Below are 22067 nucleotides of genomic sequence, written 5' to 3' on the forward strand. Positions count from 1 at the left end.
TGGTGTTGTTTAAGTGCTCCCTTTATTTTTTTGAGCAGTGTATATCCATCTATCTATATGTGTGCATCCACGGTTATAGAAACAAAAACAATGGTTTCGGGATCTGCTAATCAACAGTAAAGGTTGTATTTGAAGTGTATGCACAGCTGAACTTGAGGAATGAGATTTTTACTCAAGGTGCACCGCATCAGAAACACTTCCACTAATTCTTTATCAAAACAGAAAAACATTGCAGACGCAACACCCCAGAGTGCAGGAGACTGATGAATAAACATGTCTGTGCAGGTGTGCTCAGGTCAGGATTCCCCACGAATTAAGAAAGAACTGTCTGACATTAGGTATCATTCCTGCCCTGGCGCTGTCACTCCACTGTCCTTCTGAGACCTGTCCTACTTTCAGCCTCTGTGTGACATCCATCTTTCACAGAAATTACACCCCCCCCCTCCAGTCTCATTCTTTTGTTCAAGGCTCAGAGATGGAACCCGGCAATTCTGTCATCTGCAAAAGCTCAATACCTGCCTGCCGCACTGATAAGCAGACAGGTGCTAGTCGAGGCAGAATACAGCAGATGCAGTCACAGGGAGGGCGCCTATTTGTTCCATATAACCCAAGCCGAGCATTTTGATTCAAGCCCTGAGGACAGGGAATATGGCTTTTCTTTGTAGCAGCCCAGAATTTCAAGCCTGCTTGAGTGACCTCTCAGGCTAAAGCTTCCAGTGTTATTGCAAAAATCATGCCAAGTGGATATAAGGACAGTTGGGAGAGAGTAGAGCATCTGAAAATGTTCATTTTGTTTAACCTATTGGTAATCTCATTGTAGGTATAATTAGTGTCCCTTGGACAGTGAGCAGGTCAGATATGCAGGCACTCTCACTTCTGTCACTGTTGAAAACACATGCAGACACAATTAGCATAGCACAGAAGGATAAACGTGCTACCACACCGCTAATTTGCCCTGTATTGTGTGCGTTTGTCAGTGCAGACAGTGTTCCGTTACCTCATTCTTTGTCCAGACTAGCAAATATGAGATGAAAATGTATTTTCTATTTTCTTACATCTCTATGACCCTTTAAAAAAGTCATTGCAAGGAAACAAGGGCTGCTACGCGCCCAGATTCAGATAGCTCAGTGGTACTCCCTGGGGGCTCTGAAACCTCTAGCTGTTCAGAGCACAGTCACCATAGTTACTACTGCTTGACGCTGCTGGCAAATAGACTGACCACAATGGGGCACATGGGAGGGCACTGCCAAACACGCTAAGGGTCTTCACACACAAAAAGCTAGAGGGCACCAGAATCGCCCTTCTAATGCCATTCAGGGAATGCCAGTTAAGGTTAGTACTTTCAGGAAGTTGCCCGAATGCTCTTTTAGGGGAAATGGACAACTACAGGGGAAGGACTTGCAGGCTGGGTGCCTCGGTCTCTTGGCACAACGTGGAATGTTTAATTAGGCCTTGAAAAACAGGGCATAGCTCTCTTAAATGTCACATCCTTGTGAGGAGAATGGGGATGGCGGCGAGTTAGATTGACTTCTGTGAACTGATTGATGCCAGTGTTTATTTACCTTTCCCTTGGCAATTCATGCTCTCCATCCCCGCCTTTCCCTCCAAATCGCTCTTTCAGCTTGCTCTTTCAGCTCACTCTCTCTCGCTCCCTCTCTCACTCTCCGTTCCGCTGTTTACCTTGTGATGTATGGCTTCATTTCAAGTTGGCCTTTTTTGCCAGAATGAGATTACAATCTGTGCAATTGTGCGGAAACAAGATAGATCTAGCCAAAAAAAAGGGGGGAAAAAGGGAAAGAATGGACAGCAGTAGCACTTTTATAAATCCTTCCCTTTCTGATGTACAATATTCTCTCCTTACCAAAACATGTCCTGTTGCATTGAACTTAAAAGTGGAGGTTCCGATAAGGTGTCCTGCAGACCAGACAGTGCTTAAAACTGAGACCATGGAAGAAGGTGGGAGGAGAGATGAAACACAGAGGGGTTTGTAATGAGAGGGGACACTTGAAGAATGCAGCCGGCAGCGGACTTTTAAATGGCAGGCCTCGTTACCGAGCTGGTTTCATACCGTCAGAAGGGCAGAGACAAAGATAAAGGGAGCATCGTTAATGGATGGGGAACACTAAGGGCTGACATGCAGTGAATGAACTAGCCAAACTCGCAATGTCGCGGAGGATACATGACAAAATACCACAGTCCATGGATACGTAGGCTATTTGCGTTCATTTCCTGGTTTTGTCCTTGACATTGCTTTGTAATAGCGCTACTTTTCCTGAGTTATGTCTAGTGATACAGTATCCCAAGAGTAGCTTGGGGTAGTCATTGAATAATTAAGCAATGCAAAAAATTACTTGAAATAATAATTGCCTCCCTCTAAATTCCTACCAAATTAATCAAACAGGCACCAAAAAGATTGAAAAATGAACCACTCCTTACCAGAGGTGAAAAGACTATGACTGACTCATAGCAATGATCCAGGGGCAATTTAGCTGTCATGATGGTTAATGCTTGGGTGGGGAAACCATTTATTTTTTACAAACTTTGAAGGTGCAAATTCATCCCAAAAGGTGAGATTCCAGATTGTATACAATGGCTTTTCATGAAGTGAATACAGGAGTGGAGCAAAAAGTATAAAGCCTGTCAAAGCAATGACTCAGGGGTATGTTCCCAACCCTCCCAACAGAGGGAGCTCAGCAATTCACACACACCGACAAAATGCTTTAACATTCTCAACTAAATGTCACGGGGAGCATCTGAAAAGATAGGGAATGAGTCTTATAAGGAAGAACAAAAAAAATGTCCAACTCCTCAGAGCTTCAATGGTTTACACGCTGGCTGCCAGCTCGCGTTTCGTCTTAGTGTTACAATTTGTTTGGAGACCGTCACGGACAAGCTAAAAAGAGAGGGCCCACTCCAAAAGCCTTCCCAAAGGCTGCAGACCTGCTAAACATCACTCACAATCTTTCAGCCAACAGGGAGGGAGAAAGGGAGAGAACAAGAGACAGAGACAGAGAGAGCGAGCCTCATGCATCCTAATCCGTGCCTCATGTGGTGCTTGCGGTATAATCTGAGAAAAGACTGTAGAGTTCAGGTTTCAAAGCTGGGAGATGTCGAGGGATTGGACCTGTTTTCCATTCCAGCCAGGCACACAAAAATAACAAGAAAACAGAAGACAAGTGTTTATAGAAGTCTCCAAAAGTTCACTTTGCTGTTGTAGTTGATGAGGGGTTTGTGGTGTTGCGGAGGCCTGGTTTGGTTTCTTTAGTTTGATTCAGTCTAAAGCCCTGCTTATCTCCATCTCACTTCCACCAGCAGTGAGGAACGTGGGAACGTTTCCATTCATTCAGTGGGGGTGGTAGAACGATCCGGAATGATCAACCGGTGCTTCAACCTCGCATCGACATGCCAGCTAACTGCTCAGAAGCAGAATCATTTGACTCTACAAGTTGGTCTCGTCTTTCGCTCTACCCAAACGGATCCCACAGGCGCTGAAAACCACTCTATATGCAAGACAATGTTCTTCTGTATCGGAGAGTCCACACATTTTCTGTTTTGAGGGTTGTTCCCTTCCCTTGGTAGTCACAATTTTACTTGTTCTAATTTTGAATCGAATTGGCTTACATACATTTTTCATTACCTAGCCCACACTGGTATAAAGGGCCATGAGCAAGAACCAATGACTGTTACAAAGTTATCCCTATCTCAGATAAATATCAATCAGCTCTTGGTGGCATTCAGCTGGTCCTGTAAAAACAGTGTCTGCAGGTGTTTTGGCTCGCTCAAGAACCAGGCGCTAATGTTGAACATGCAATCAAACTTCAATGTGTTTTAAGCATCAAATTCAGTGAATGGCAACGTGGTGAAAAGCCCCTTCTCTTGGCTGACATGGCTGATTTAAATATCAAAACATGATGTAAAACGGTGATTAAAACTCAATTATAGCACACCGATGAAAAGTCAATTAGCGCTTTAGAGGCTGGGAACGGGCAGTTCCCAATGTGAGGATAGATGGAGAAGAGAAAAGAAATGAGAGAGATAGAGAAAATGGCTGGAGGAGTGAGTCGGAGAGAAGAAAAACCAAGAGACCGATACAGTCGCTGAGGGAGCGACAGAGAGCAGCAGTGACTGAGTCCGATAAACACAGCCTCTTGAATTCTGGAGTCAGACTGCGAGCACAATTTACAGTAGAAAAGGATTTCTGTCAGTCCCTTCACAAACCATCCATAAATTATGACCAATTTGAATCAGGAGGCGTTCAATTAAGAGCCCGATCCATTGTGGGACAAGCGGGGGCCTTTTCTGATGAGGCCCCCAAAAAACAAAGGCCCCTTATTCAAATAACTCCATTATACAGTCCCTTTGCTTCCCTCCAGGCCAGGTTATTTCTGATTGATCCTGCATTACTTATTTATGCACCCGTAATGACTGTTGAATATTTTTTTTAAAGATGGAGAGAGGGAGGGGGGGGGGGAAGCTCAGGCTTGGTGCCATGCTGGGCTTCTTGATCACAAGTCTGGAGCCCGCAGGGGAGCGGTGTTTAAATACAGTAGTGGTGACACACCGGCGCAGGAGCCCCGTCGCCATGGGAGAGCAGACTGAGGTTTAACAGCATATGTGGCACAAATCAGCCGTCACGTAGAGCCCCTTCCATGACAAACCAGCCTGCGTCCCTATGGACTGCCCCACCGGAAAATAAATACATAGAAATGAATATGCGGCAGTAGTGCTGCTTAACCCTTCGCATTAATTATTGAAATATGGCTGAAATTAGTGATACACACAAAGCTCTCGTGCTGAGGTTTTTTTTAAGAGGGTAATGAGAGGGTTAGGACAAGAGGAGATCATTTCAGAGAGCTGCCAACCTGGGGCTGATATGCTTCAAGTGGATATCTTTTGAAGTGTTTGGCTGCCTTTTAAACAGTCCATGGAGTGGAGGAATATTTCAGGAAAGCTGAGAAAAGCACCACAGGTAGAATAGCAAGAGAAAGTAAGGGCCTGGTCTTTAGACACATTGCATTTGCTTGTTACTCAAGATATTTGGCAGAATCCAAGATGTCATACACACATACAAGCATGCATGCATACACACACACAAAGTCCACACAGGGCAATCAACTGATGCACGCACCCCCAGCAGGACTCCGGCACACACACTCACTCAATCGTCACCCAGTGAAAACAACCACAGGGTGAAATGTTTACTCTGAGCATTTTTCTCAAGATCTGAGGCCTGGAAAGGTCTGGGAATTCAGAACAGTGTTATCTGAAGAAAAAGTCTAGGATATCAATTAGGATCACTGACAGTGCATGGTCCTGACAGTCAGCAGTTTCAACTGTACTCTCGCCAGCAGCGCCAATGGCCATTGCCTCATCTGTGTGTGTGTGTGGTTAATAGAGAATGAAACACACTCAATGGGCATGAATCACAAATAGAGCAAGCCTCAAAAGCTGTCCTCCCTCCACATTAGTGTGTGATTGTTTTCTTGTAATGCTGGGATTATTCTTTGCTTCTCTTGGTATTTTTTAGATGGTGTGTGGGTGTATAAGACATGTGAGTGTATTTACATGCAAATTAGTTATTCCCTCCACTCTGTTTTTGTGTGTGTGCAAATTTTAAGCCACCACCCAATTACCTCAGGGGACCAGACTTGATAGAGCACGAAATGGTTGGCTTTTGGCAAAGTCCATCCAGAACCCACAAGGAAGAGTCATCCAAGGATTCAAGCAGTTTATATTACTCTACAGAAAATTGCATCAGCTTCATTCATCATGGTTTGGGCATTAGTCAAGGCAATACCAGCAGAAATCTGCATAGGCATCAGCTGAATAAGGTTCATGGCTTATCTGGAATCTCCTAAATGGGGGTGAGTGCACAGAGAGGACAACACAGTGCACATGTTTTTATTCAGCCTTCACCTCATTACTGCAATAACAATAATCATAGACCCTGGGTGTTGTGGTGAAAACCTGGAGCCATCACTAAAATGATTTAGCAGAGACCAGATTCCCGGCAAATGGCGGTCAATGCCTTGGAAACCCTGCGTGAGCGCCCATGAAGGAAAGCTTTTAGGAGTAGAGTCGACTCTCGGCCAGGGTGCTCTAACATGTTCCCGCAGCATTACCATTTTAAAAAAGGGAGGAGAGGAACACACCAGGAGAGAAAGAAAATGACACGAGAGAAAGAGAGACGGAGAAAAATGGGGGGGGGGGGGGCGACGACTGTGTTTTTCATCCCACTGACTTCTGGGAACCTATAGAATACAGGCCCAGTCCAATCCAACAATTTTTTACTGTATCTTGTGTGCGTTTCAAAGTTCCTTTTTTACCTCTTTGATATGTGCGAACACGCAGGTGTGATCATTCTACAGTGATCCCTGCAGCGTACGCTCAAACCAGTGTGATAAGAACATCTCTTTAAAACGTCCAGTTACGATTGACGCAACAGTCAGACTTTGAGCTGACCACACTTTTTTCACAGAAACATTTTTATTTTTATTTATTTTTTTATTTTTTTTATTTCACCTTTATTTAACCAGGTAGGCTAGTTGAGAACAAGTTCTCATTTGCAACTGCGACCTGGCCAAGATAAGGCATAGCAGTGTGAACAGACAACACAGAGTTACACATGGAGTAAACAATTAACAAGTCAATAACACAGTAGAAAAAAGGGGAGTCTATATATACATTGTGTGCAAAAGGCATGAGAAGGTAGGCAAATAATTACAATTATGCAGATTAACACTGGAGTGATAAATGATCAGATGGTTATGTAGAGATATTGGTGTGCAAAAGAGCAGAAAAATAAATAAATAAAAACAGTATGGGGATGAGGTAGGTGAAAATGGGTGGGCTATTTACCAATAGACTATGTACAGCTGCAGCGATCGGTTAGCTGCTCGGATAGCAGATGTTTGAAGTTGGTGAGGGAGATAAAAGTCTCCAACTTCAGTGATTTTTGCAATTCGTTCCAATCACAGGCAGCAGAGAACTGGAACGAAAGGCGGCCAAATGAGGTGTTGGCTTTAGGGATGATCAGTGAGATACACCTGCTGGAGCGCGTGCTACGGATGGGTGTTGCCATCGTAACCAGTGAACTGAGATAAGGCGGAGCTTTACCTAGCATGGACTTGTAGTACCTAGCATGGACTTTGCACAAACACAGTCTTTACAATGTTATGTCCTCAATGTGAGCAGTTTATTTTGGGATGCAATGTTCAGACATTCACAGAAGTAGTGACGGCATAACACAATTCTCATCCAAACCGGAAGATGTAGGCCACATTAGTCCTAGTGCTGAGGAAAGAATGACCTAACCCAAGCGTTTATATTTAGCTAACTCTCGCCTGACAGAAACCATAATATGAATTAGTTAATAGCAATTACTATTTACAATTCATCACACCACGGGTGAGCTTACTAGTGATCAAAATAATTGAGTAAAACCCTTTCTAAAAGTCGAAAGTAATCTGACAATGGGTAGTTTGTGCGCGCCGCCATGTTTTTTTCCCCCCACGTCAACCAAAGATAAGAGGGGGCAATATGAGTTGGGTCTGTTTGCAGTATGCATGTTGAAGTGGGTGTGATAGTCCCTTAGGGAAGTTTACTTGAAAGACGAGTGAACCATCCCTTCACCTCATTTTGTTATAACATCTTTAGTCTGACAGACGTTTACGTGACAACCAGAATGCATTGTTTGATGTCAACAAACATGGTGCCACACATAGCTGGCAAATAGCTTAGCATTAGCTCATCATAAATCAGTACAACCTTCAAAAAAGTGTATAAGAATGCAAGAACCAGAATGCATGATTTGCCACCAGTACTTGAAAACATGTGAATACAACAGTAAATGCATTATGCTCCATACATAAATACAGTGTGCTACAGTATAAACAACAACATGATATACTATTATGATAACGTAATAAGGCACTTACTTTGATAGGAACGCACACATGTCCAAAGCTATCATTAGTAAGGAAAACATCAATGAAGGCCATGCGGGTACCAGGGGGAAAAACGTTCTGTTCTGACTAAAAATACGGAAATGTCTGCATCCTTGATCTGGGTAAACACTAGGATGTGCTTGGGCTCTTGAAGAGAGAAGTTTGTCCGGCTCAGTAATGTCTCAATTGTACACAACAGTGATATGGGTTACTTCTATGTGAATTAATTAAGTGATAATGCCAAAGAAGCCGGTGTTTGGAGGATATATTGGCACTGGTGTTGTTAGGCCCGAAACAATGTTGAGGGCCGGCAAACCAAATAAATATATCCTCCAAACACCAGTTGAGGGCATTATCACTTTTATACAACGGGTTACGAACATATTAAAATAATAATTGACATATTTTCATTAAAAACGTTATTTTGATGAATTTATTCATACTATTTCATCCTTGCACAAGATATAGTCCCGAAACAAAACTTGGGTTGCTACCCAAGCCGGCTGGTCGTTCGTTCTATAGGTTTGGTTGCCAGAGACATGACCCAGTCGTTTAGTCTTTTTGTTCTGTATGTATGGAAGCAACCCAGTCGTTCATTCTAAATGGTCCATTGCCATACTGGCTGGCAACATTCTTATGCCTTGCTTGCTAGCTAGCCAACTACGGCTAACTTACAGTCACGTCAAACAGTGCAGCCAGAATAACAGTAGCTGCGTTTGTTTAAGCTGTTTTCTAGTGACATTTATTTGGATACATCCGTAACAATGAGCTAATGAAGCACGATTTCGCCTGGCATAGAAATTGTGCTCTCTCGTTAGGACACTGCTGTTCAGAGGAGCTAGCCAACAACACAGCTAACACAATAACTTTAAACTGAAGCTGGGAAGACTGAAAACTAGCTGCACTTTGTTTTGTTCACCTTTTTTTCAATTGACACTTCCTTGTATATATACACATATATCCATAAAATGACACCAGCTGATTCACGATTTCGACTGGCTGTGAAAGATGCCTGTCCCTTTCTCATCCTGACTACCGACCTCTACACTTTCATTACTATGGGACAGCTGGAGATCAAATTTGAATATTGAAACAATGTTGCAAATGTCAGAGAGACAGGCAGCAAGGTTTATACAAATCTACACTGTTAAAAACTAAAGAAATGTGAGAATGTCTAGATGCTTTTTATAGTGAAGATCAAGTTTATAACTTCCCTGCCTGTGCTGACAAACAGTGGATTGCGCAGTCAGATGGAACAGAGTAAATAGGCATTTTAACGTCATAGATTTAGCAGGTGGTAACTTGTGAAATAGACACCAGCTGGAATGCACTTTTAACCAATCAGCATTAGACCCACCTGTACGATAATGAGGCGGAACACACCTCAATTCAAACTGTTAGAAAATAAAAGCTTTTAGAAAATAATTTGAAATTGACAAGTTGAAACATAGCCCATAGATAATTAGCAGGCAGTGTGCCTTGGTTTGATGGCAGTGCAGGTAAACTGTCCTGCTGCATAACAATCACCCGCATGAAAAGAAAAACTCACACTGGGGCAACCGTTGGAGATATTTGGGGCAACCGTTAGAGATATTTGGAACTCCCACGTGAAAGGTGCATTCAAACATTTGACTGGAAATGGAGGAAAAAAATTCTGAGATCTGTAGCAGAACCACTTAAACGGTCTCTCAAACTTTCCTTGCCAGGTTGAAATGGCACTGTTAGCTGAGCTCTGTTCTGTTCTTCCGATCCAATCTATACACCGTTCACCACTGCATTGTAGCCAGGACTGGTGGGAAGTGTTTTGAGATGGTGTGAAGAGTCCTGCATCCGCAGTAGACCAGTGTTATCGATTTCTCAACCTTTTCACACTCTCTAAGAGACACTGGGAAGGGCAAAACATTGAGTGTAGGGAACTCCTCTCAATGAGTCACACACATGTGTGTTGGTGCCATCATTTAGCTAGTTTTTCTGAGAACTGGTTGGTCTCCTCCACCCCAGGACAGGTGCCTGCAAGCAGGTAGTGACACCTGTTTCCACTTGCTATTATTGGGCGTTCTCCACCAGCAGTTCCACCCTCTTTTATTTTTAGTTGTTCAATGAGTTCCACCCATTCAACAGCTGGATGCAGGCACCCACACATACACACTCACTGACAGATCGAGAACAGCTATTTCACGACACACTGAAGCACAAACGCTATCCATAAAGACTGAGGAATGGCTGTGGCTAATTGTTTCACTGGTCTAAGCTAAACAACTTTGCTTGTTTTTTTCCCCTTAATCCCTTGGGATTCAGTTTTGGGTACGGCTGCAATGGAAAAAGGTGACGTTTCTCACATACAGTAAATAAAATGCCAATACCCATTCTATGGAATAAGCACAAGCAACATTTCTCCGAAAAAAAGGCGATCGTAACTGGGAATCAGATAACCTTGGGCAAAGTGTCCCTTGATCCCATGTTCTATAGCTTCATGCACTGGAGGAGGCCAGGAGTCAAAGACCGAACAAAACCTCTGCAAAAGTGTGCTTAACAGGGCAATCTGAGAGTAACGGAATTGAAGTTCTCCACAGAGAGTGGAGAATCTCCATGGAAAACCAGATGGTGGCTTTCCAGTTTTGAGCTTGCGGCAATTGAAACCCTTTTGTTTGGAGGACATTAGGTATGGTGCCATTTTGGAAGTAATTTCCTTCAGAAGTGTGAAAAACCCTGCTTACATTCTGCACCTCACTTATATACTCTGATCTGCAAGGTAATCATGGCAGCCACACAGTGAAAGAAAGCCTTAGCGGTGGGTGATAAAGGCTGGGAGATTGTCAGTAGGCAGCATAACTTCCGAGCTGCTTGTTTCAGCAGTAATTATGGAGAGGGAACGGTATACTGTGGCTGGTGCTAAAGAGCTTACAAAGCCTTTTGCTTGTGATGCAATGTCAACGAGCTACTGGAGGGAAGTCAATCGAATAAGTAAAAGTGACTATAAAGCCAAACAAAATGTCTTAAACAAAGACATAAGTGTTGGAGGGATGCAGAGGGTGGGAGGCAGGGGAAAGAGATGTGTTCAGAAGACTATGAATAGGGATGAGATTGGAGAGCACACCGCATCAGTGAACCAATCACAGGCATATTGAAAAATCTGGAGAGAGTGGAGATAAGGAAGGAGAAAAAGAAAGGAAGAGAAGATGGGAATAAATAATGGAGTGGATGAGAGGGCCTCGCATAGTCACGGGAGCAGGTGATTGAAAATAACCACCAACAGGATGAACAGATTGACAGAGGTATGCTGACAGAGAGCAAGGCTGTGTGTGTGTGTGTGTGTGTGTGTGTGTGTGTGTGTGTGTAAGGGGTTGCAGGTTGCTCCATCCTAATACCCATCACAATGTACATGGAATCTATCACCTCCCTCACCCCCCTGGTCTGCCCTAAGTAATCTCCTTTTCCCCTCCACCTCTTCATCTGCCCTCGTCTCATCAGTCTGCACTCATCCTCCTCTCTCTGTGTCATACAGGTGCTCGTAAGGAGGGCGCTTAACCCCTCTCTCAGGCTTGACCTGGCAGATATGGAAGGAGGGTGCTGGTGGAGCATGGTAGCAACGGTAGGTACACAGTGTACAGTGCCTATAGAGTCTACACCCCCCTTGGATTTCTTCACATTTTATGTTACAAAGTGAGATTAAAATAGTAATTGTATGTAATTGTAAATGTAATTGTCATTTTTCTGTCAACGATCTACTCAAAACGTCAAAGTGGAGATTAATATATATATATATATATATATATATATATACACATTTTCAGCAAACTTAACATGTGTAAATATTTGTATGAACATAAGATTCAACAACTGAGACAAACTGAACAAGTTCAACAAACATGTGACTAACAAATGGAATAATGTGTCCCTGAACAAGGGGGGGGGGGTCAAAATCAAAAGTAACAGTCAGTATCTGGTGTGGCCACCAGCTGCATTAAGTACTGCAGTGCATCTCCTCCTCATGGACTGCACCAGATTTGCCAGTTCTTGCTGTGATGTTACCCCACTCTTCCACCAAGGCACCTGCATGTTCCCGGACATTTCTGGGGGGAATGGCCCTAGCCCTCACCCTCCGATCCAACTTGTCCCAGACGTGCTCAATGGGATTGAGATCCGGGCTCTTCGTTGGCCATGGCAGAACACTGACATTCCCATCTTGCAGGAATTCACGTGCAGACCGAGCAGCATGGCTGGTGGCATTGTCATGCTGGAGGGTCATGTCAGGATGAGCCAGCAGGAAGGGTACCACATGATCGAGGTGGTGGTCTTTCCTGTAATGCACAGAGTTGAGATTGCCTGCAATGACAACAAGCTCAGTCCGATGATGCTGTGACACACCGCCCCAGACCACGACGGACCCTCCACCTCCAAAATCGATCCCACTCCAGAGTACAGGCCTCGGTGTAACGCTCATTCCTTCATCAATAAATGCGAATCCGACCATCACCCCTGGTGAGGACAAAACCATGACTCGTCAGTGAAGAGCACTTTTTGCTAGTCCTGTCTGGTGCAGCGAAGTGTCCATAGGCGGCGTTGTTGCCGGTGATGTCTGGTGAGGACCTGCCTTACAACAGACCTACAAGCCCTCAGTCCAGCCTCTCCCAGCCTATTGCGGACAGTCTGAGCACTGATGGAGGGATTGTGCGTTCCTGGTGTAACTCGGGCAGTTGTTGTTGCCATCCTGTACCTGTCCCGTAGGTGTGATGTTCGGATGTATCGATCCTGTGCAGGTGTTGTTACACGTGGTCTGCCACTGCGAGGACGATCAGCTGTCCATCCCGTCTTCCTGTAGTGATGTCTTAGGCGTCTCACAGTACAGACATTGCAATTTATTGCCCAGGCCACATCTGCAGTCCTCATGCCTCCTTGCAGCATGCCTAAGGCACGTTCACGCAGATGAGCAGGGACCCTGGGCATCTTTCTTTTGGTGTTTCTCAGAGTCAGTAGAAAGGCCTCTTTAGTGGCCTACATTTTCATAACTGTGACCTTAATTGTAAGCTGTTAGTGTCTTAACGACCGTTCCACAAGTGCATGTTAATTAATTATTTATGATTCATTGAACAAGCATGGGAAGCAGTGTTTAAACCCTTTACAATGAAGATCTGTGAAGTTATTTGGATTTTTACTAATTATCTTTGAAAGACAGGGTCCTGAAAAGGGGACGTTTCTTTTTTTTGCTGAGATATATATTTGTATTTTTTATTTTTTGAGATGAATGAAAAACACTAATATACCTTGATTAAATAAGTATTCACCCCAAGTCGATACATGTTAGAAACACCTTTTGCAGCTGTGAGTCTTCTTGAGTAAGTCTCAAAGAGCTTTGCACACCTGTATTGTGCAATATTTGCTATTTACTATTTTCTAAAAATTCTTCAAGCTCTGTCAAGGTGTTTGGGATCATGGCTAGACATCAATTTATGTCTTGCCATTGATTTTCAAGCAGATTTAAGTCAAAACTGTAACTTGGCAACTCTGGAACATTCACTGTCTTCTTGGTAGGTAAGCAACTCCAGTGTAGATTTGTATTTGTGTTTAGGTTATTGTCCTACTGAAAAGGTGAATTCCTCTCCCAGTGTCTGGTGGAAAGCCAACTGAACCAGGTTTTCCTCTATGATTTTGCCTGTGCTTAGCTCCATCCGGTTTCTTTTCATCCTGAAAAACACCCCAGTCTGTGTCGATGTCAAGCATACACAGACCATGATGCAGCCACCACCATGCTCAAAAATAAGGAGGCTCAGTGATGTGTTGTGTTGGATTTGCCCTAAACATAAGGCTTTGCATCTAGGCCAAAAAGTACATTACTTTGCGAGTTACTTCAATGTTGTTGATCCAGCCTCAGTCTCAGTTCTCCAATCACAGCCATTGAACTCTGTTGCAGTTTTAAAATCACCAACGTCCTCATGGTGACATCCCCAAACAGTTTCCTTCCTGTCCTGCAGCTCAGTTCGGAAGGACAACTACATTTTTGACGTGTCTGGGTGGTTTAATACATCACCCACAGCATAATTATTAACTTCACCACACTTAAAATATATATTTCATGTCTGATTTATTAGTTACTGTAACAATCACTGCACTTCTCTTTGAGCATTTCAGAAAGCTCTGTGGTCTTCGTACTTGAATCTGTGCTTGAAACTCAATACCTGACTGTGGGACCTTAGATGTTGTATGTATGGAGGACAGTGGAAGGGGGTAGTAATTCAAAAATCATGCCAATCCCTATTATTCAACACATTACTTACGTGATTTGTTAAGCCAAATGTGACTTCTGAACTCATTTTAGGCTTGCCTATACAAAGAGAAGGGAAAGGAAAGGGAAAGGGGGATACCTAGTCCAACTGCATGCATTCAACTGAAATGTGTCTTCCGCATTTAACCCAACCCCTCTGAATCAGAGAGGTGTGGGGGGCTGCCTTAAATCGACATCCAGGTCTTCAGCACCCGCGGAACAGTGGGTTAACTGCCTTGTTCAGGGATGAATACTTATGCAATGACAATTTTATTGTGATTGAATTGTTATTAATTAGACATTATGGAGTATTGTGTAGATCAATGACAAAAAAAGAATCCCACTTTGTAATGCAACAAAAAGTGAAAAAACTTCAAGGGGGTGTGGACTTTCTATAGGCACTGTACATGATCTGGAAGAAATTGGATATTGAATGCAGGAAGGGACGAGGGCCCTGGTGGAAGATGAATGAAGATGAACTCATTTCACCCACCCACACAGGGAGCAAGGGCTATGAATGAGCAAGTCGATAATATTGAGTATGGGGAGGGGACTCCGGACCAAGAGGTTTAGTGACCATGTCCAATCCACCGGTGTCGGCATCCATAGAGAGGTCATTCATCATGGGACAGACAAACGGAAGTGGGGGATGGCAGGTTTGCGATAAGAATGGGAAGTTCTGGATTGCACTACAAACTGGCTGCTAATATGCAAGGTCGTGGTTCGGTAGAAAAGGTAACAAGATAATGAAAAGCACTATAAAACACAGAATTGGGAAATGTTGTGGGAAATGTCATTGAAATGTACAGCCAAGTCCTAATGGAACTGAATGGGAGGAGTCAAAGAAATGTGGAGAGAGGTCAAGTAAGGGAAAGCAACTATTTTATTGTCTATTTATTAATGAAATGGACTGGAAGTACTTCCATATAAATAAACTCCATTAAAACACAAGCAGAGTGCATTTATATTCCAGCAAACTGCTTGCAATTACCTATTTAGAAGACATACGTTGGTAATTAATACAGCAATCCCTGTAATGCTGTACCTAGGGAATTTATAAACATCAATTATATTAAATAGGAGAGTCAATGAGATAGAACTTGTAGCCTGCTGCAGCAGTCACAGCATGACATCATTACCAGTAAACATCCCCCCCAACGCTAACAAATGCTCCACTGGACAAAACCATCCAACTCCACCACGTATTTCTCCAAGAGAAATCCTGATTGGGGGTTTTGTGATCTACTACAAATACCAACCGTCTTCACATTGTAATAACCCAGAAGTCCCTTGACAGATAAAGAAGGGATGAAGGAGGAGGAAAAACAACCCTGCCACTGTAAATCTCCAAGCCCTGCTCCCCTGTCAATATCGCTGATCAGACTGGTTCTTCCACATGATGCAGACATCTCTAAGCCCTGCTCCCCTGTCAATATCGCTGATCAGACTGGTTCTTCCACATGATGCAGACATCTCTAAGCCCTGCTCCCCTGTCAATATCGCTGATCAGACTGTTCTTCCACATTATGCCGACATCTCCAAGTCCATTGCTGCTTACAGTATCAGTCTTTCACATAAACCATCCGTCTCATGGACCAGATCAATACAAGCTGTCTCTCCAGCACCCTGGCAAAGGGTAGGCACTGTTTTTGTGGACGCTGGACAGAATACACTCCGAAACACAAGGCTCTACAGTGCGACCATTTTATTCACATATGTGCCTAAATAATTTGCTGTGCGACCTGGAATTTATATTTAGGAGCACCAGTACACCTAAAATCAGCCAGATGATAATTGTTGCAATGATTACTTCACTATACCGCAGCCCGAGTGCCACTGAGAATACACAGAGTGCAGATTCATGACCGTCTTGCTTGCACCATTACTACAAATTAATCACTTTGTTACGTCAAATATTTTTCATTGTGCTCCTAAATGTATTTGTGTGCTCCAACATTTTTCAACTTAGGTGGACACGTGCTCCTTGTTAAAAAGGTAAGGGCAGAGCCCTGATACACAATACAGCACAATAACTCTAGTCGCTGTATATTATCATCAATGGAAAGTCACTTTACCCCTACCTACATGTACATATTACCTCAATTCTCTCGACTAACCTGTACCCCCGCACATTGACTCGGTACCCGTCCCCCCTGTATATAGCCTCGTTATTGTTATATATTTTTTTTTTTGAACGTTATATTTTTTAAACAAATATTTTCTTACTTCTTTGATATGTTTCAAGTCATGTTTCTGAAATTTCAAAACTGACCTAGGAATCAAGTATCACAAAAAATAGGTAAAAGGTAAATCAATCTGTAGAGAAAGATCTGCACTAAATAATAGGCTAGGGTTTGCTAATTGAATAAGCTGAATGAATTGCAAAATCACATCTACTTATGAATCCGTAGTTAACAGAACCTCCTCATTATTCTACTGAACCTTGCTGACCTCTAACACAGGGTTAGCCCAGGGCAAAGCTGTCTCAGAGCATTAGGGCTGAATCCCTCTCGCCACACATCCCAGCACTTTCCTGGTCGGGAAGGCAAAAAGCTTCATCCGGAACCCGGGGAGTCCACTTAAGCTAATTACCAGGTTGCACGGGCACGCTGCATTCGTTAAACAAGCAAGCAGCCAAGTTAACATCAGGAGTAAAGGAGTCCCTTCACTGTAATCATTCCTTTATTCTAATCAAAAGGTTTAAATTGAGCAAAGCCCTCGCAACCGTCCAAGCAACAAAGACTTCTGATTACATTCAAGTAACGAGACAAATAACTCAAGAGGAAGACAAGAGGAGGGCAAATATTTTAGAAAACTGGATTTCCACTTAGTCGGACTAACAAGCACATGGGCACAAACATTTGTACTTAAATGCTTTGAATTTTAAGCCCACAAGATTAGTCATGCCAATTGAAATAACCAGTATGGTATTGTTAAATTATTTCTAAGAAAGGGTGACAGAATGAATAGAAAACTCTGAAAAATGCATGCAAAAAATGATCACATGCTTGTTAAGACAGTAAACCAAACTATTGTTGATCACAAAACAAATAGTATGTGCAATGACCCTGAAAGTCCTACAAAACTGGCATGAATCCTTGCTGCTCCAATCAAGCAAATTGTTATATCTGAGAATCTAACTGGGTATGAAGACCCAAAAATAATGTACATTGTAGTTTTTGGAGTGATTCTTGGAAAAGGAGCAGCAGTATTCTGTAGAATTATAAACAGTGAGATGTCTCACAATTAAGACATCCAGAGCCTAAATCCTGACTCACGATACATCCTATACATAGATAGGCTTGTTACAGACAGTTCAATGAACATAATCTGACAAGATTGCACAAGGCAAAGGTATCATCATACCTATAAATGATGAGGATCAATAAAAATTCTCATATTCAGAATTAGGAGTTTGTCAGTTCAAGATTGAAAAATACTTCAAAGGAGAGCGGGGGTTTCCATTAATAATCCCCCCCCCCCTTGCATTTCACTTTCAATTTGGCAGCAGCTCTTCAAATTGCGAAGAATAGCGTCACTGGCCTGCCATCCTTCTGTCAGGTTTCACATGTTATGGCCAGAGAGGGCTTCCACATACACATCTGACAAGCCAGCTATCCCCCACCCAGTACCCCAATTAACAAAGCCATCACCTCGAGAATTAACTTCTCTGTGTTGCCTTGGGGAAAGTGCATAGGTAACGTTTGAGGTGACCCTCGGAGCAGGTTTGCTCACAGCAGACCTCATTCACCGAGCCCACTTTCTCAAGTCTTGTATCGCTGTGACTTTGAAGTCTGGCCAGAGACGGGCTTTGAAAAGCCAGCAATCTCCCCACCATGACCAGGCACAGGATTAGCAAATCCCTGTAGGATTGGGTAGGAGGACAGGGGGTCGTTTTTGGGGGGTTGTGTGCGCGCAAGCATTTCCCCTCCGGACAGAGCTGGGGATTAACAAGCTACTAAGGAAGCAGAGAACAAGGAGCCAGCCTCTTTCTTGAGTTCCTCAGAAACCAATTTGTAGTGGGAGAAACTAAGAGAGGCAGCTAATTCTGCCCGTGACCTCTCTGCATGAACTTTCTCTTGTTTTGCTGCTCAGAGTCGAAAACTATTTTCTCAGGAAAAGAGAGCTGTGTCCAGGCTGTCAATGTCCCTCTCCTTGACAGTGGCTTTGAAAACAAGCCTCTACAGTGCACGGCAGAATAAGAGCCTGAGCAAAGGGACTACAATGACCGAGGATTAACAATTTAGCATTTACTGTGTGAAGAAAATAAAAACATTCATCCAACTGACAACGTCACTGAAAAAGTGGCATGTCAAACTGGCTTTGAAACAAATAAAAAAGCCCTGAAACTACTGAACACACTTGCATATTAACTAATAGGTCGTTAAATAGATCTGACAGAAGCACATGTTTTCAACTGGAACTGTGTCAGAGGAGAAGACAACCATTTGGGACACATGACCATAGATAGCTTTCCCACTAGCGTTTGTAGATTAATGAGGTCTTTGTCTTATCTCTGATTGAAAGGAGCCTGAGGAGTTTGCCCTCTATGTCTTTGTTGAACAGAGTCTCTTGTGGAAATGGAAGATTGGCCTGTATGTGTGGGTGTGTGGGAAAGCGAGGTGGACGGGCCACATCGGAGTTCAACTGACTTAATAAAGCTTCTCTCCATCTACCCCGAGATCCCCTCACCCCAATTATATGCCTGACACCTCTAACCTCACCCCCGGTCCCCAATCCAGCGCTTGTCCTGCCCCTCCCTTCACCGCTCTTAAATCACTCAGCAGGGCTGGCAAGTGTCGGGCTGATGGTGGCAGTCATTCCCCAGGCTCCTCTCACTCTGTTTCTCGCTATTTGAATTGGGCCAGGGTTGGGGCATCTCCTCTGAGAGCGATGGTGGCAGGTGAGATGGGAATTATTGAGAAGCTGCTGTTTAAGCGATAGAGGGTGCAGAAATTGCTATAATTATGCCTGTATGTCCTCAAAATGTAAAATAAATGTAAATCACTCACTAACAGACACCAAACCATAACAAAGTACTGTAAAAACGGGTCTGAGACTAATATTATGGACATGTTTTTTTAGACATTTGCACAGGTTCTACCCTCAGATTGGTCCAAGGTCACAGCTAGATTGCATCTGGCCAACCATCTGTTCAGACCCGTCCCGTGAGATGGCCTGTCACCAGCACACCTTGGCCCTGTCCTCTACTGTCCATGGTCATGGTCACCAGGGACTGTCAAACCAGACAGGATGGGGGAATCCATGCGGTTGTTTTTTCAATATCCGCATGATTTGCGGGTTGGCCATCATGCAATTTAAGCCACTTTCCATCACGGCCTATACCTCAATCTGCTATTGTCATGCTAATAAACACATAACATGATAATATACATCTACTCTACTTCTACAAAAACAAAAAGCAAGTATATTTCAAATTTATGAATAGGAGTTACCCCCTACATTTGCTCATGAAAATTACTCAGCTCTGTAGATTGATTAAAATATTTGATAAAATCTAATGAATAATATAGGTCATTACAGTGTCTTAATAACCTTTCACACTGCTTCCATTTATCAATCTGTCACTGGGTGCCTCCAGCCAGCAGACCTTGCCCCTATCCTATCAAACCACTCTTATCCCAAATTATTACAGATCAAACAGTAAGAAGAAAGTTCATAGCCAGAGCTACAACTCCCAATCAACATTCATCTCACTGCAATTAAAATTCACGGCATTCTTACCTTAACTTTCGACAAATTTGACTGCAGAGATTCAGCCAGCTGACACGGATAGATGATTGGCACTAGCTGGTTAGGATCGTCACCCCGAGTGAAGACATCCACAATCTAAACAAAAACAAGAATAGGAATGATTTAAAACGGGCAAATTCAAGAGTGACTTACAGTTAGACATTCACCATATGTAATGGTCTAGGCAAGAAATAGAACATCTGCTCTGTTTGGTCATTTTAATAAAAAAAAACGGCTTTTCGAGCAAATGAAGATCTTCACACCTCGGAGGTCCTGCTTGTCACATCAATCAAATCCCTCTGCCGCTGTCATGCATCAATTAATATATTGTGAAGCAGGGTTCCTATCTGGTACATAAAGTTCCTTTAGAACACCGACACAATTATATTAACGAGTGGACTATTTCCTAAAAACAAGATGCAGCAGATCAATAATATTAGAAGGTGATATGTACCAACCCTGCATAATAATTATGTATCGGTCAACCTATTTCCTCGCCGTCAAAATGTGCAAATAATTGTCCTCTATACATAGTTTTTGAATTTTTCTGTGCTCCCTGACTGACTACATTTTTTTCAGTGGTTATTAGCGAACTAGACAGCCAAGAAACTGTATGAATGAAGGGCTATTATAATTTCAAAACAGTTGGTTTAAGTAATTTAGAAAAGTATATATAGATAGAGATCTCTCTGAGCGAGTGAACGATAGAGATAGACACACTATCGCTCAAAAGTTTGGGGTCACTTAGAAATGTCCTTGTTTTTTTTAATAAAAGCACATTTTCTGTACATTAAAATAATATCAAATTGATCAGAAATACAGTGTAGACAACTATAGGTTTGGCAAGTCGGTTAGGACATCTACTTTGTGCATGACACATTTTTCCAACAATTGTTTACAGACAGATTATTTCACTGTATCACAATTCCAGTGGGTCAGAAGTTTACATACACTAAGTTGACTGTGCCTTTAAACAGCTTGGAAAATTCCTGAAAATGATGTCATGGCTTTAGAAGCTTCTGATTCACTCAAATGATGACAATTAGCCTATTGGAGGTGTACCTGTGGATGTATTTCATGGCCTACCTTCAAATTCAGTACCTCTTTGCTTGACATCATAGGAAAATCAAAAGAAATCAGTCAAGACCTCAGAAAAACAAATTGTAGACTTTCACAAGCCTTGGGAGAAATGTCCAAACACCTGAAGGTACCACGTTCATCTGTACAAACAACAGTACGCAAGTATAAACACCATGGAACCACTCAGCCGTCATACATTTCAGGAAGGAGACACGTTCTGTCTCCTAGAGATGAATGTACTTTGGTGCGAAAAGTGCAAATCAATCCCAGAACAGCAGCAAAGGACCTTGTGAAGATGTTGGAGGAAACTGGTACAAAAGTATCTATATTCACACTAAAACGAGTCCTATATCGACATAACCTGAAAGGCTGATCAGCAAGGAAGAAGCCACTGCTCCAAAACCACCATAAAAAAGCCAGACTACGGTTTACCACTGCACATGGGGACAAAGATCGTACTTTTTGGAGAAATGTCCTCTGGTCTGATGAAACAAAAATAGAACTGTTTGGCCATAATGACCATCGTTATGTTTGGAGGAAAAAGGGGGAGACTTGCAAGCTGAAGAACACCATCCCAACCATGAAGCACGGGGGTGGCAGCATCTTGTTGTGGGGGGGCTTTGCTGCAGGAGGGACTGGTGCACTTCACAAAATAGATGGCGTCATGAGAAAGGAATATTATGTGGATATATTGAAGCAACATCTCAAGACATCAGTCAGGAAGTTAAAGCTTGGTCGCAAATGGGTCTTCCAAATGGACAATGACCCCAAGCATACTTCCAAAGTTGTGGCAAAATTGCTTAACCTGTTGAGTGTAGGGGGCAGTATTTTGATGTTTGGATGAAAAACGTATCTAAATGAAACTGCCTATTTCTCAGGTCCAGAATCTAGAATATGCATATAATTGTCAGATTACGATAGAAAACACTCTAAAGTTTCTAAAAATGTCAAAATATTGTCTGTGAGTATAACAGAACTCATATTGCAGGCGAAAACCTGAGGAAAATCCACACGGACGTGCTGTT

At 42.9% G+C, this 22067-nt stretch overlaps 1 protein-coding gene across 3 annotated transcripts in view; it reads right to left on the reverse strand.

The window, feature by feature from the left end:
• LOC139364924 (semaphorin-6D-like) overlaps positions 1 to 22067 on the reverse strand; it is a 122466-nt gene that overhangs the window by 80913 nt on the left and 19486 nt on the right. For all 3 annotated transcript variants that reach the window (XM_071102176.1, XM_071102156.1, XM_071102166.1), the window contains exon 2: positions 19954 to 20058. The gene's annotated coding sequence lies outside the window, so the exon portion shown is untranslated. The remainder of the gene's footprint in view (positions 1 to 19953; positions 20059 to 22067) is intronic.

This window comes from Oncorhynchus clarkii, chromosome 2 (genome assembly GCF_045791955.1).
Source record: "Oncorhynchus clarkii lewisi isolate Uvic-CL-2024 chromosome 2, UVic_Ocla_1.0, whole genome shotgun sequence".
NCBI lineage: Eukaryota > Metazoa > Chordata > Actinopteri > Salmoniformes > Salmonidae > Oncorhynchus > Oncorhynchus clarkii.